The following is an 11,862-nucleotide window of genomic DNA, read 5'->3' as shown; positions in this document are numbered from 1 at the left end:
CCCCTGTACCGCGCCCACCGCAGAACAGGCACAATAGGACATTTACTTTGATACTGATCTACACACATCCTATCAAGTCTCATCATGGCAGCCCTGCTCTCCAACAGTGTTCTCCAGTGCGGCTTTTGATTTGCAAATTTCACCCAGCATCCTTCTGATTTACCACGTAAGAACTGACTTTTATGATTTCACAGAGCTTGGCACAGGGGCTGCTGCTTTTCTGACCAGATGAAATTTCTGTCCTCAGGAGATAAGGGTGGGTCTCCTCTAGCTTCCTTTAGTTCAGACCCGCAGCCTCCTTCCCAGCATGATAGGGATCAAGCTGCTCATCTGTCTGCCCCTCCCTCCTTCCCTCCCTCCTTCCACCCACCTACTCATCCATCCATCCATCCATGCATCCATGCATCCATCCATCCATCCATCCATCCATCCATCCATCCATCCATCCATCCATCCATCCACTCTATCCACCCACTTGCCCATCCATCTTTCCACATAATACGCATCTTTCCATTCATTGTAATACATTCATACATACATATGTACAAACAGACTTCCATCCACCCATCCACATATTCAGCCACTTACTTTTCTTTCCAGACAACTGTCCATCCATCCATCCATCCATCCATCCAGGATTCCATCCACCCTTCCATTCATCCACACAGTATGCATCTATACTTCCATCCTACGTAAATACAAACAGACAGACAGACAGACATGCACAAACTCACTCATTCACATATATGGCTTTGTTTCCACCTACCTATCCATCTTTTCACATCCATTCATCCGTACATGCATCCCTTCATTCATATATATGTGCACATATATATATGCACATATTTGACTCACCTACCCATCCATCTCCTTACCCTCTATAAATACTTATTAAGCATCTCTGATGAGTGCTCATGATTCATCTGTTGATAAGACAGCTAAGTTTATGGTAGAGGGTGGAAATTTCTGTAGAGCTGTGGAAGTGCCTTGAAGCAGACCAAAGTTGAATTTAGTAAGATTGAAGTTTGCTTTAAGGAGGATATCTTCCAGTGTGAGATGTGTGGAATGGTTGGACTACGATTAGATAAGAATCATGAGGGGCCGGGAGTTTGGCCTAGTGGTTAAAGTGCTTGCCTAGCATGCATGAAGACCCAGGTTCGATTCCTCAGTACCCCACATACATAGTAAAGGCCAGAAGTGGTGCTGAGGCTCAAGGGGAAGAGCTCTAGCCTTATGAAAGCCCAAGGACAGTGCTCAGGACCTGAGTTCAAGCCGCAGGACTGGCCCCCAAAAAATCATGATAAAATAGCCCAGGCTTGTGGAAGCAGTCAGGGGAGGATTTTCAAGATGAAGGCATAAACTCTCTGTAGGTACTTACCGCTAATTTGCACTAGCCATGGGTAAGTACTTCCAGAAAACTCACATCATTGTAACAGGCACAGTGGCATACACATGTCCTGTTTATGCACCATCACATGATCCAGGCTGAGGAGGGGAGGGGTTGCTGCCATTTCCAGAGCACCTCACACCATTATGTCCACACTAAAGCAGGGCCAAAGCAGTCACGGCCCTCTGTGTGTGAGCTTCCATCAGGAAGAGAGGTCAGTGCGAGCGAGATTGTTACAGATAAAGGGGTGGGGTAGAGGAGATCAAGGAAGACTTCCTGAGGTAAGCCATTTTGAGTGTGCATCTCAAGGTGGCTTGAGATGCACACAAGATGACTTGCCATGGGCTGGAGGAAAGGATGCCCAGGTGAAGCCTGCAGAAAGTTCTGTGTCTCGCTGCGCATGGTCAGATGGGCAGTTCTGCTGGAATTTGGCCTCTGCAATTGTATTTATGCCTCTGTCCCTCCCTCACCCTTGCCAATACTAGGTGGCATTCCCTAATTCAGCATGAGCCTGGGTCTGCCCCCTGCTTTGTTTGCTGGTAAGGAGGTGTACCCCAGGTAGGGGGTAGGGGAGGAAAAGAACCACTGACAGTTCTAAGCAGTGTCCCCTAGCACCCCAGGCTCAGAACAGCTCCTGCCTTGATGGCGCCTGGCAGGATGTCATCTGTGATACAAGGGGCCAGGCGGGTGTCCAGGCTCAGGTTTCACTGGCTGAGCCATGATAACATCTGGCTTTTGAGTCCTAGGCCAGTGACCTCTTAGGCTTCTTGGTGCCTGGCAGTCTGCAGGGAAAGTTTCCTCCCTCCTCAGCTGACAAGTGCCCTTTGCTGATACTGGAAGAAGCAGAGGTAGCTGGGCTCCCTGCCCTTTCCAGTCTCTGTCTTCTTCACTCAAGACCTCTGTAGTGGCCTGCCCTAGGGCGATGCCTGGCCCAGCTTTGAAGAAAATTCCCTGAAATGTCACTAATCTCCACTGCTCAGCCTCAGCAAACCTTCAAGGTCTAACCTAGAAAATCCCCACCCCTGCCCCTGAATTTCTACTGAATCTGGGTGGTTGGGGCCAATAGACATTTACTGAGACCTGTTAATAAATACCGGAAGTGAAGTGTGGCTGCCCGTAGAGCTGTGTCACCACAGGAACAGGACCTAGCCAGTGCCAGGAGCCCCCTTTAACAGGGGAGGCTGGGGGAGCCTCTAGGTAGGCTCCTTCCCAATATTAGACACAGGAGAGTCCAAGTAGGCCTGGGATTGATCCCGACCCTGCCTCTGACCTCTGTGGGCTCTGAGAACCTCTCAGCTTTCCTGAGAATCCTCTCCTGTCTAGAAGATCCTGTCTGGATCTTCTAGAAGTCAGGCCGTTGAGCTCATTTCATACTTTAGACCTTATGGCTAAGAAACTTAGCTAAGTCAGAAGAAGCAGGTAAGCGTGTCTGTTTCTTTTACAGCACAGGCAGGCACCTTGTCCCCATTTTCCAACCAGCTGTCACCTCTTGTCTGCCTGCAGCCCCATTGGCTGCCTTTGCCTAGCTTCCTTCTTTGGAACTCTAGTCATGGGGGACATTCCACCAGTTCTGGTTCCCTTCTCATCTGGACCATCCCCTGTGCTGCTTCTACCTAGTCCTGTCCTCAGTTTCCTCTACGCACACCCCTGCTTCTCAGCATGTGACTTCAGGGCCTAGACAGGACCAGCAGCATCATGTAGGCAGTGATTGTCATTTCAGATTTGGGGTGCTCCCTAGGCCCACAGACTACAGACTTTGTCTACACTCTCTTGTCTAGAGGCAGGGGTTGTGCTTTCCTAGTCTGTGAGCAGGTTCTCCTGCATCTCCCTGTCCTGGATGCCACCCTTGTGCCAATGATTGGAGGAAAGTCCGTGCTCTCTCAGGGTGCAGAAGGAGACTCATCAAAGGAGTGGAGGGAGAGCACTCGTGTGAAGACCGTGTGAAACCCTTTTGCGTTCATATCAAGTCCAGAGCCTCAGGAGAGCTAAGCATCTCCTGCAGGGAAGCTACTTGTTTCTAATCCAGAGAGGCCTTCCTTTTTTTTTTTTTTTTTAAAGCAGATCGGCCTCTTCTCCAAATACCCCACAGGTTTGGGAAGTAGTGTTGCTTATTTGAGGGGAGCAGGACTCAAACACAGGAGGCGATGCAGGCCCAGGCTCTACAGGCCCAGACTATTGTCTGAGCAAGAGAAATGCCAAGGCTGTTTCTCAGTGAATTTCTTCACTGCTGTGATTCTGACTAGACACTAACTAGGCACACCACAAGAGGTGGCTAAAACTCTCCTGGGCTAGCTGGATGGCACATGGCTATAATCCCAGCACTCCAGAGGGATTGAGACAGGAAGACTGAGAATTTGACACCAGCCCAGACTCTTTAGGGACACCTGTCTCAAGGCAAACAAAATTCCATGCTGTTCTATGCTCCTTACCACTGGTCCTTACTCAGGCCTCATCAAAAAGCAAAAGCTATTGGGCTTCTCTGGGCCTCTTTGGGAAAGCGGAAGGCCTGAGCTGTTGTAAGCACAGCCACAGGATTAGGCACGGGTCACAGCCGGGGTCAGAGGATGAAGATCAAATGTCAGTCGCTGGGGCCAGGGCCAGGGCCATGACACAGTGATGTTATTTTCCTAAGTGGCTTCTAGTCTGAACTCGAATCAAGGGAGGGGAGCTGTCCAGAGGCAGCCGGAAAGGTGGATTGGAGGCTGGGCCTGGACTGAGAAGCAATCTGCTTTCTTTGCTGATTCTGGACCAATGTCATCTTTCCCAGGGGAGGCAGGACCCACACCAGAGTCTAGAGACTCCAGAGGAAAAGCTTTGCGGACCAGGACAAGCTTCGAGCTCAAGACTGCTAGTGGCTGAGAGGGTTCGTCCTGCTCCAGACCTTAATTTCCTCCCACCACGGGGAGAGGGACTCCGTTATTGTTTCAGCAATAGCTGAGCAATTCTCATGATATAAAATGAGGCAGTTTGAAAAGAACAGCTTGGTGACATTTCATATCCCCCTATGTTGTACAGTCTCCATCTCGATCGAGTTCCCAAACATTTTCCTCATCTTAAAATAAAATCTGGCCCCTCCACATTCTGTCTGGCAGCTGTCCAGTCTGCTTCCTGTTCCTCTGGGCTCACTTACTTGGGCATTTCATGCGAATGATCACACAACGTGCGGCCTTTGTGGCAGGCCTGCTTTCGAGGACCATCCACACTAAACTAGGAGTCAAAACTTCATCTCTTCATGGCTTGAATAATATTCTCTTATATGCATAGACCACCATTTGCTTATCCATTCATCTGCTGAAGGACACTCTATTTTTATCACCAAGTCGCAGATAAGGAAATCCTGAATTTGACTTTCTTTCCCAAGGTTACCCCATAGGTTAGTAGCAGAACTGAGTGTGAAATGGGCTTTGAAACTTTTGCTTTTACCTCTCTATCCAAATGAGCTCTGAGCCCTGGCAGAACAGATGAAGAATTCCTGTTGTGTGGGATTCCGGCCTTAGGATTTATTGAGGAAAGGGCCTTTTCGCTGCTCTGTGTTTTGCATACCATTTTTCATATAGAACACAAGAACTTTCAATGAAGGTTACTTTAATGTAAATGACCTTGCCACCACCATAATATTTTAAAATGTTTTTCTAAAAGTCATCTTTATTCAATTGTAAGTTACATGCAATAAAACACCAGATAATTTGATGAACTCCAACATATCACACAATTATTTCCATTTTCACTAAGTCTCTTCACTCCCTCCCATCTTGCTTTTTGAATAACAACCCTTCCCCACCTGTGTGTTAGCTTCTGTTGTTTTGCCTAACACTTTGAAATGTACCTATGATTCAGCTATCAGGGTTTTTCTTTAAATTCCCTTTTAGTGAGGTAGTATTCCCCACTTTGAATATGCCAATTTGTTTTTCTATTTTCTGGTTGATAGACATTTGTGTCACTTCCCATTTTGGCTGCTATGAATAAAGCCACTATGTACATTGATGTAAGAGTTTTGTCTGGACCGAGGGTGGAATGATGGGTTGACGAGGCTCTGTGTTGTCTCCCTAGTTCTGAACAGAATGGTGACTTTCTGTGGCTTCTCGAGGCTGTGTTACTCTGGGATCCAAGTGAGACTGACTCGAGGTATGTGGGTCCCGTGTCTGTCCTTTCTAAGATTGAGGGAACTGTGCTATTCCTGTGGCTTGAGTTCCAACTTTCCCACTTTGGGTCATTTTGGGGTGCTTAGCAGGTGGCCCTCAGAATCTCCAAGCGAGGCAAGCAGCTTGACATTGGGGATGAAATTTACAGGTCCCATCTCACTATTCTGACCCGATGATTCTAAGTATGGTCAACCCCTTGGCTTGCAGGGTCTCTTCCTAAGAGGCTCCCCAGTGGGCTTCCGCCCAGGGCACCCGTTTATTTCTTAGGTAAGATCAACTGGCTGTAGCGAGGAATTCTGGGTGCTGACTAGAGTTTGTCCGTACTGCTTAGCTGGAAGGCAGTTAAGCTTGCGGGTCAACAGCCTCTATCTATGTGCTGTTGTACTTTGCTAGACTAGGGACTTGGGATGTATTGAGCTGAGGGAAAAGGGAAATGAGCTAGGGAAATCCAGGCAAATGTCTGTGTGTTTGGAAACAGAGCCATTCTCTTCCAGGCCCTTTCTAGGGGCAGTCATTTGCATGCCCATCTGATAGCAGTGCCCAGCCAGGCCCAGCAGATAAAATCCATCTGGGACCTTTGAATGAAAAACAAACATTTGCTTTTCTCAGTCTCTGAAGTTCATTTGCATAAAAACTTGCAGCATTTCCAAGGCTTTGGGGTGGGATGGAGGGTGGAAGGTGTGTGTGGGGGGGTGTGACAGAAGTTGGCATGATTCTGGGAAAGCAGAACTAAGTGGAGCAGGTTAACCCTTATTGCTTCCTTGTAATTTGCAGAGTTCAGAGACATTGGGGTGGGGCCCTGATCTTATTCTGAGCCTGCTTCTAATTTCCCATTTGACTTCTTTGGACCTCAGTTTCCTCCTCTATAAACCACTGTGGCATGGCGAAGGCTTTGGTTCCCATGGCTTGGGAATCTGCACTGTCTATACCAAACCCTCTCCCAGAGAAAGGCCTACACCCGACCACTGGAGCTCCACTGTTCATTGCCTCCTCAGTCCGCACTTCTTTGAGGCCTCCCTCCACCCTGGGCCAGAAATGCAAGCACCATCTACAACACAGGTCAGTTAGAGGGCTAGCTCTGCTCAGGATGCTGCCCTTGCCCCAAAGTAGACATTACTGTATGTAGCCCCTGCCCACACTCCCCTCAGAGAGCCTTGATTGAACTCCAGCCTGGGCAGAGGTCATCCTGTGTGGCCTTCCCCCCTGCACCACCTCCATTCCAGGTATGGTTCCTGCTATCTTCCCTACCTTTCCCTGCCGTCAGAGTTGGGAGCAGGAAGCCCAGTGCAGGCCCTGGCATTGTCTGTGATGCGCTCATCTAGGAAGGCTCCAGGCCCAGCAGGCAGGTGCACTGGGCTGCGTCTGAGCAGCTCCATCTCTGTGTCCCCAGGGGAGGGGCTTGCAGCCAGGCATAGCTGAAGTCCATGGCTGTGGTCTGCCTTGTGCTGGTAGATGTGGCAGTGGGGCTCTGGCCCCACGCAGATCCCAGCCAGGATGATCTGGGAGTTACAGATCAGCGGCACGGGGGCGACGGGGATGAGGCAGAGGAGGGCCAGGGCCGCTGAGGTCTTGGGTTTTGCAGGTTGCTGCTCCTCAGGGACAGCATTGTGGATTCCTGGCTCTGTGGTCCTAGACAGCCCTACCTTTGTACTTGGCCTTGAAGATGGATGTCTGTCTGTGATGGGAACCTTGAATGCAGCCGCGTGTGAAGAAGCCATCTGTTGTTGCAGGTGCACAGCTGGTGACTGCAGGTGCACAGCTGGCTGCGGGTGGCATATGCTGAGCACTCAGCAGTCAGTCCTGGGAAGGCCAAGAGAGTGGCCATTCCAGTGTGTTGAGGGAAGGAAGTCTGGTGCCCTCAGCCACCACCAGTGTGTCCACGCACAGCTACTTGCAAGGACAGGTCAGCAGCATTTCAAGATGAAATGCTCAAACATTGTTGCTCCTCAAGTCCAATCTTGGGATCTAGTCTAGAGAATATTGCACATACCGTCTATTCACTGAGAAAAGATTTCCTATACACATCACCTAATGTGTGCTGTGTACAGGAGGGGAAGTTTACACCAGTGAATTTTAAAATATATCTATATTTGTTGTCTTTGTGACACTTACATTCTGGAAATAAATTAAGAATTTCTATAGTGATAAAGGAAATGAAGCTAAAGCAAAAACTAGAGACATTAAGGTAAATAAATACTTTAAATGAGTGAATAGTCCAAGCCCTGAGGTTCCTTAGTCTTAAAAGCTATGGGCATTTATTGAGCATGTATTATGGAGCAGATACCCTACTAAGAGATGAACATGATATTGACAGATCTCCTTTGTAGACACAAGGAAAAAGTTCTAAATGTCATCCTAACAAAAGGACTGCCTTCTCCCTTCTGCCTCAGAACTGCTCAGGTCCAGCCTCTGAGTTTAAGATGTCAGTGATACCATTTGGTTCAATAAGCATGTAAGAAAATGTGGATGGCATTCTGGAGGAAAAGGCATGGTTATTGAAAACAATTCCCGGTGCAAAGAAAAGAATTTGATACTGAGCAGAGACTGACAACTAGAGGCCCTCCCAGCTATGAGGCCATGCAGAGAGCTCTGAACAGGATAGGGAGACTCCAAGGCACATTGGCTTTGCACCCTACCAGGAAAAGCCTTTTGGACTCAGTTTCCCCATCTGTAAAATGGCCACGCGGGGCCAGGCAGGCTGAAGGCGTATTTAATGCATGTTCCTTGGTGTAGGTGCCTGACTCAAAGAATTAGAATGAATTCTGGTACACCAAGGATGGAGCCAGTGGCGGGGCAGTGGAGGAATATTTCTAGCCTAGGAGTTAGCTTTTATCCCTTCTGTACAAGGAGACCATTTGGGGTGTGTGTGTGTGTGTGTGTGTGTGTGTGTGTGTGTGTGTGTTCTTGGGTTCATTGCTGATGCTCAAGTACCACTGGAAAGGGTCTGTTCAGATCTGACCCTCCACACGGGCAGCGTTAGCTTTATAAAGAATATGACCCCCTGCCCCCCACCCAACCCACCCTGAGGTCTCCCTCCTCTGTCCCCTTTGCCTTTAAGAATTCTTATTTTGACTGTGCTCTTCTGGAACAATTGATTAAATCAATGGCCCTCTCATAAATTTAAAAAGATAGCCCTTATGTCTTTAAAATCTCTGAATCCCAGCTGGGAAACTGAGAGGCGTGAAATACACAGCCATCCTGTCACAGCCACAGAGCTGGGATCCTGGAGCCGAAAAATTCCATGACAAATGTCTCCCGGCCACACGCCCACAGTTTGGTTATGCTCTAGAGGAGACAAGGAGGCTGGGGAGAGAGGAGGTCATGACACCTGGGCTGTTATGCCTTGAGGTTAAGGATTGGTGCAGACCAGAGGCTCAGATGATGCAGAGCAAGACTAGAACTTTCTAGAATGTCCACTACACACTTGTCTTCATCTGAACATCTGGAAAGGAAGTTCTGGATTCTAAGATTGGCAGAGGGCAACTGTGGGGATATTGTGATTCTCACTCCTCGGAGCAAGGAGATGTTAAAGTAACAGCTAGTGATTGGGCTTCTCCTGCCAGGGGTGGACTGCACGTAGCCCTTGAAAACAAGGCTTTACTGAGGACCTACAGACTGGGCCAATAAGGATGGAGGCCATGGGGACGGGCAGAGTGGCTTCCACCTTTGGTGGTCAGAGATGTGGAAGGGCTGCAGAACATACTTAGGCAAGCAGAGTGAGGTGACTCACATACCTGCTGTCTTGTGTGGATGTCTTCAGGGAAGGCACAGCTAGCTGATGTCAGAAAAACAGAGAGGCTTCTGGGAGTTCCCCAGGGGAGCAATAAAGAGGGAGGGTTGGCCTGAAAGGATAATCACTAGAAAGAATGAAGGAACAGCGCAGCACCAAGTGTGAAAGTCTGGGAATTGCTATAGGTCGGAGGAGCATGAGGCAAGGGTATGAACTTGCAGGCTGAGATTCAAGCCTGGCACTGGGGCCCTGACAACCTTGCAGATCCATCTCCAGAAGCTTAGAGGACCAAGTGTCCCAGGAGAGTGAGAGGTGTGCTAGTTCTGGAGGAGGGCAAGTCACCTCTGGTGCATACTGGAAATTCTCTTTATCCATGCAAGGTGAAGCAATACTGAGGAAGGGGCTTTTCTCCCTCCTTCCGTCTCCCATCTTGGTTTCAGTGGATTCCACACATTTTTACTTCATTTGTTATTTAGTTGTTGGTTGATGCTGCCATTGCATTAAGAATTGTATTTCAGAAAATATGGTTTTGCGAGTTCCATGCCTTTTCCCCACAGAAAGTTGCTTTGCTGAAGACGAATAAGGAAAGCTATCTCCTGACCTCCACTATAAGTAGACACTTCTGGGGAAGAGTCCACAGACAGACGTGTGTGCTGATGGAAACATCCAAGCCCCATACTCTTCTTTCAGTACTAACAGGAAGTGTGGAAGCCCTGGAGAGCTGCAACACCTCACAAGTTCCAGCAAGCCCTGCAAAGGGGATATGCAGTCTTCCATCTCACTGGTCTCAGCCAGAGGCCCTGCAGTCCTAGAAATTTCGGCAATGATGGTACTTCTCTGCCAGCCATGGTGCCTGAGATGGGCTGTGCTCTGGGTCTGCCCAGCAACAATGGCTACATTCCTCCTTGGAAATTCCTACTGAGATCTGGGAAAATCACCAGTGATTTTTGCCCTGCTGGAGACGCAGGTTTGAAAGGCACAGGTGGAATGGTAAGCTCACCAAAGTGCCCAGTCTTTGCCAGATGCAGCTGGTGAAAATGATTCACCAAAACTTTTAACAGTTCTCTAACATCTTCTTCTTATTATTATTACAGCGGAATGGTAAGATTACTGTAAGCCAACAAATAGCTAATCTAGAGGGACTGATAATTGGACCTACTTCCATGCTGTGATATAAAATCTGCTTGGGCTGCACAAGAGCAATAGGTGACAAGGCCCTGTGGTTGTCTTCTGTCTCCATTCCCCCAACCCCTGACACTGCCCAGTTTTACCCACTTCCTTAGGCATCTTTGCAGTCCCTGGGCCTGTGTGAGTGCCAGATGAAAATCACTGCTGGGAGATGTTGAGTCTGCATGGATTTCATGGTTCTTAGCATGAAAACAAACCCTGGCACCTCATTGCACACTGTATGAAGCAGAACTGTCCCCTTCAAGCTTCACAGGCTGCTTTCTCGATTTTGCAGGGAGCCACGAGATTTCCCAGGAAAACTGCAAGTTCTAGAGGCTTGGGTTGGATCACAGCTGGGTGGTGTTGGGCTACAAAAGAGTGATTTTCCCCCTCCTCCAGAACTGATTGTTTGTCTGGAGAATATCCACAGAGTAGAACCAGGAATCATTCGGTTAGACGCTGTATGGTGTTTCTTTCCTCTTGGGGTCCTGGGTTGTGGAGTTCATGTACACCTGGACATATTCTCCACCACTCCTGCCTACAAAGCTCACTGCTAGTCTTTGTTCTTTATAAACCAGACTTTGCTGAAGACAGAAGGAAAACTCTTTGCTTCGTCTGAACTCTGCTAGTCTTATCAAGCTGGATGCAAAGGTGAAAGATTTCTTGTTTTTTTTTTTAATTTTAATTTATTGTCAGGATGATGTATAGAGGGGTTCCAGTTACATTTGTAAGGGAGTGAGTACATTACTTCTTAAACAGTCTTACCCCTTCCCAGGTTATTCTTCTATTTTCCCCCATCCCCTCCCAAGTTGTAAAGTTCATTTCCAACATATTGTCTTGTGAATATTGCTGTTACATTGGTTCAACTTCTTCTTGTTGTTGTTTTTTTAATGTTTAAAAAACATTTGTGTGCCTGTAGTGGGCTGAAACTCGGGGTCTAGGCAATGTTCCTTAGCTTTGTCACTCCAGGCTGGCACCCTTTCATTCAAGCCGCAGCTACACATCCTGCTTTTTGGTGGGTAATTTCCTGCCAGGCCTGGTTTCAAACCACAGTCCTCAGATCTCAGCTTCCTGAGTGGCTAAAATTATAAAAACATGAACCACCATTGCCAGGCTCATTTTTCACATTTCTTAAAGCAAATGCCCAGCCAATCTTCCAATGAAGAGTGCTGGAACATAGCTGTGGTGCAGACTCTGCTACCTGGGGGTCTCTGGTGGGCAGATGATGGCGCTGTGGTAGCTGCGAGCCCCTCCTCCTGATCTCTGCTCTGTCAGTGCCTATAGTGTCATCAACTCATCAATACCCCCCACCCCCACCCCCGGGCCCCAGCCCTGTGCTCTGCAGGTTCTAACACCCCCATGGAGTTCACAACCAAAGGACTCGTGATCCTGGCTGGATCCTGGACAGCGGAGGGGAGGCCTCTCCTTCTTTCATT

This window comes from Megascapheus bottae, chromosome 15, assembly GCF_031878675.1.
Source record: "Megascapheus bottae isolate mThoBot1 chromosome 15, mThoBot2.hap1, whole genome shotgun sequence".
Lineage (NCBI taxonomy): Eukaryota > Metazoa > Chordata > Mammalia > Rodentia > Geomyidae > Megascapheus > Megascapheus bottae.
The sequence above is the reverse complement of the archived record's forward strand: the minus strand, read 5'-3'. Positions refer to the sequence as shown.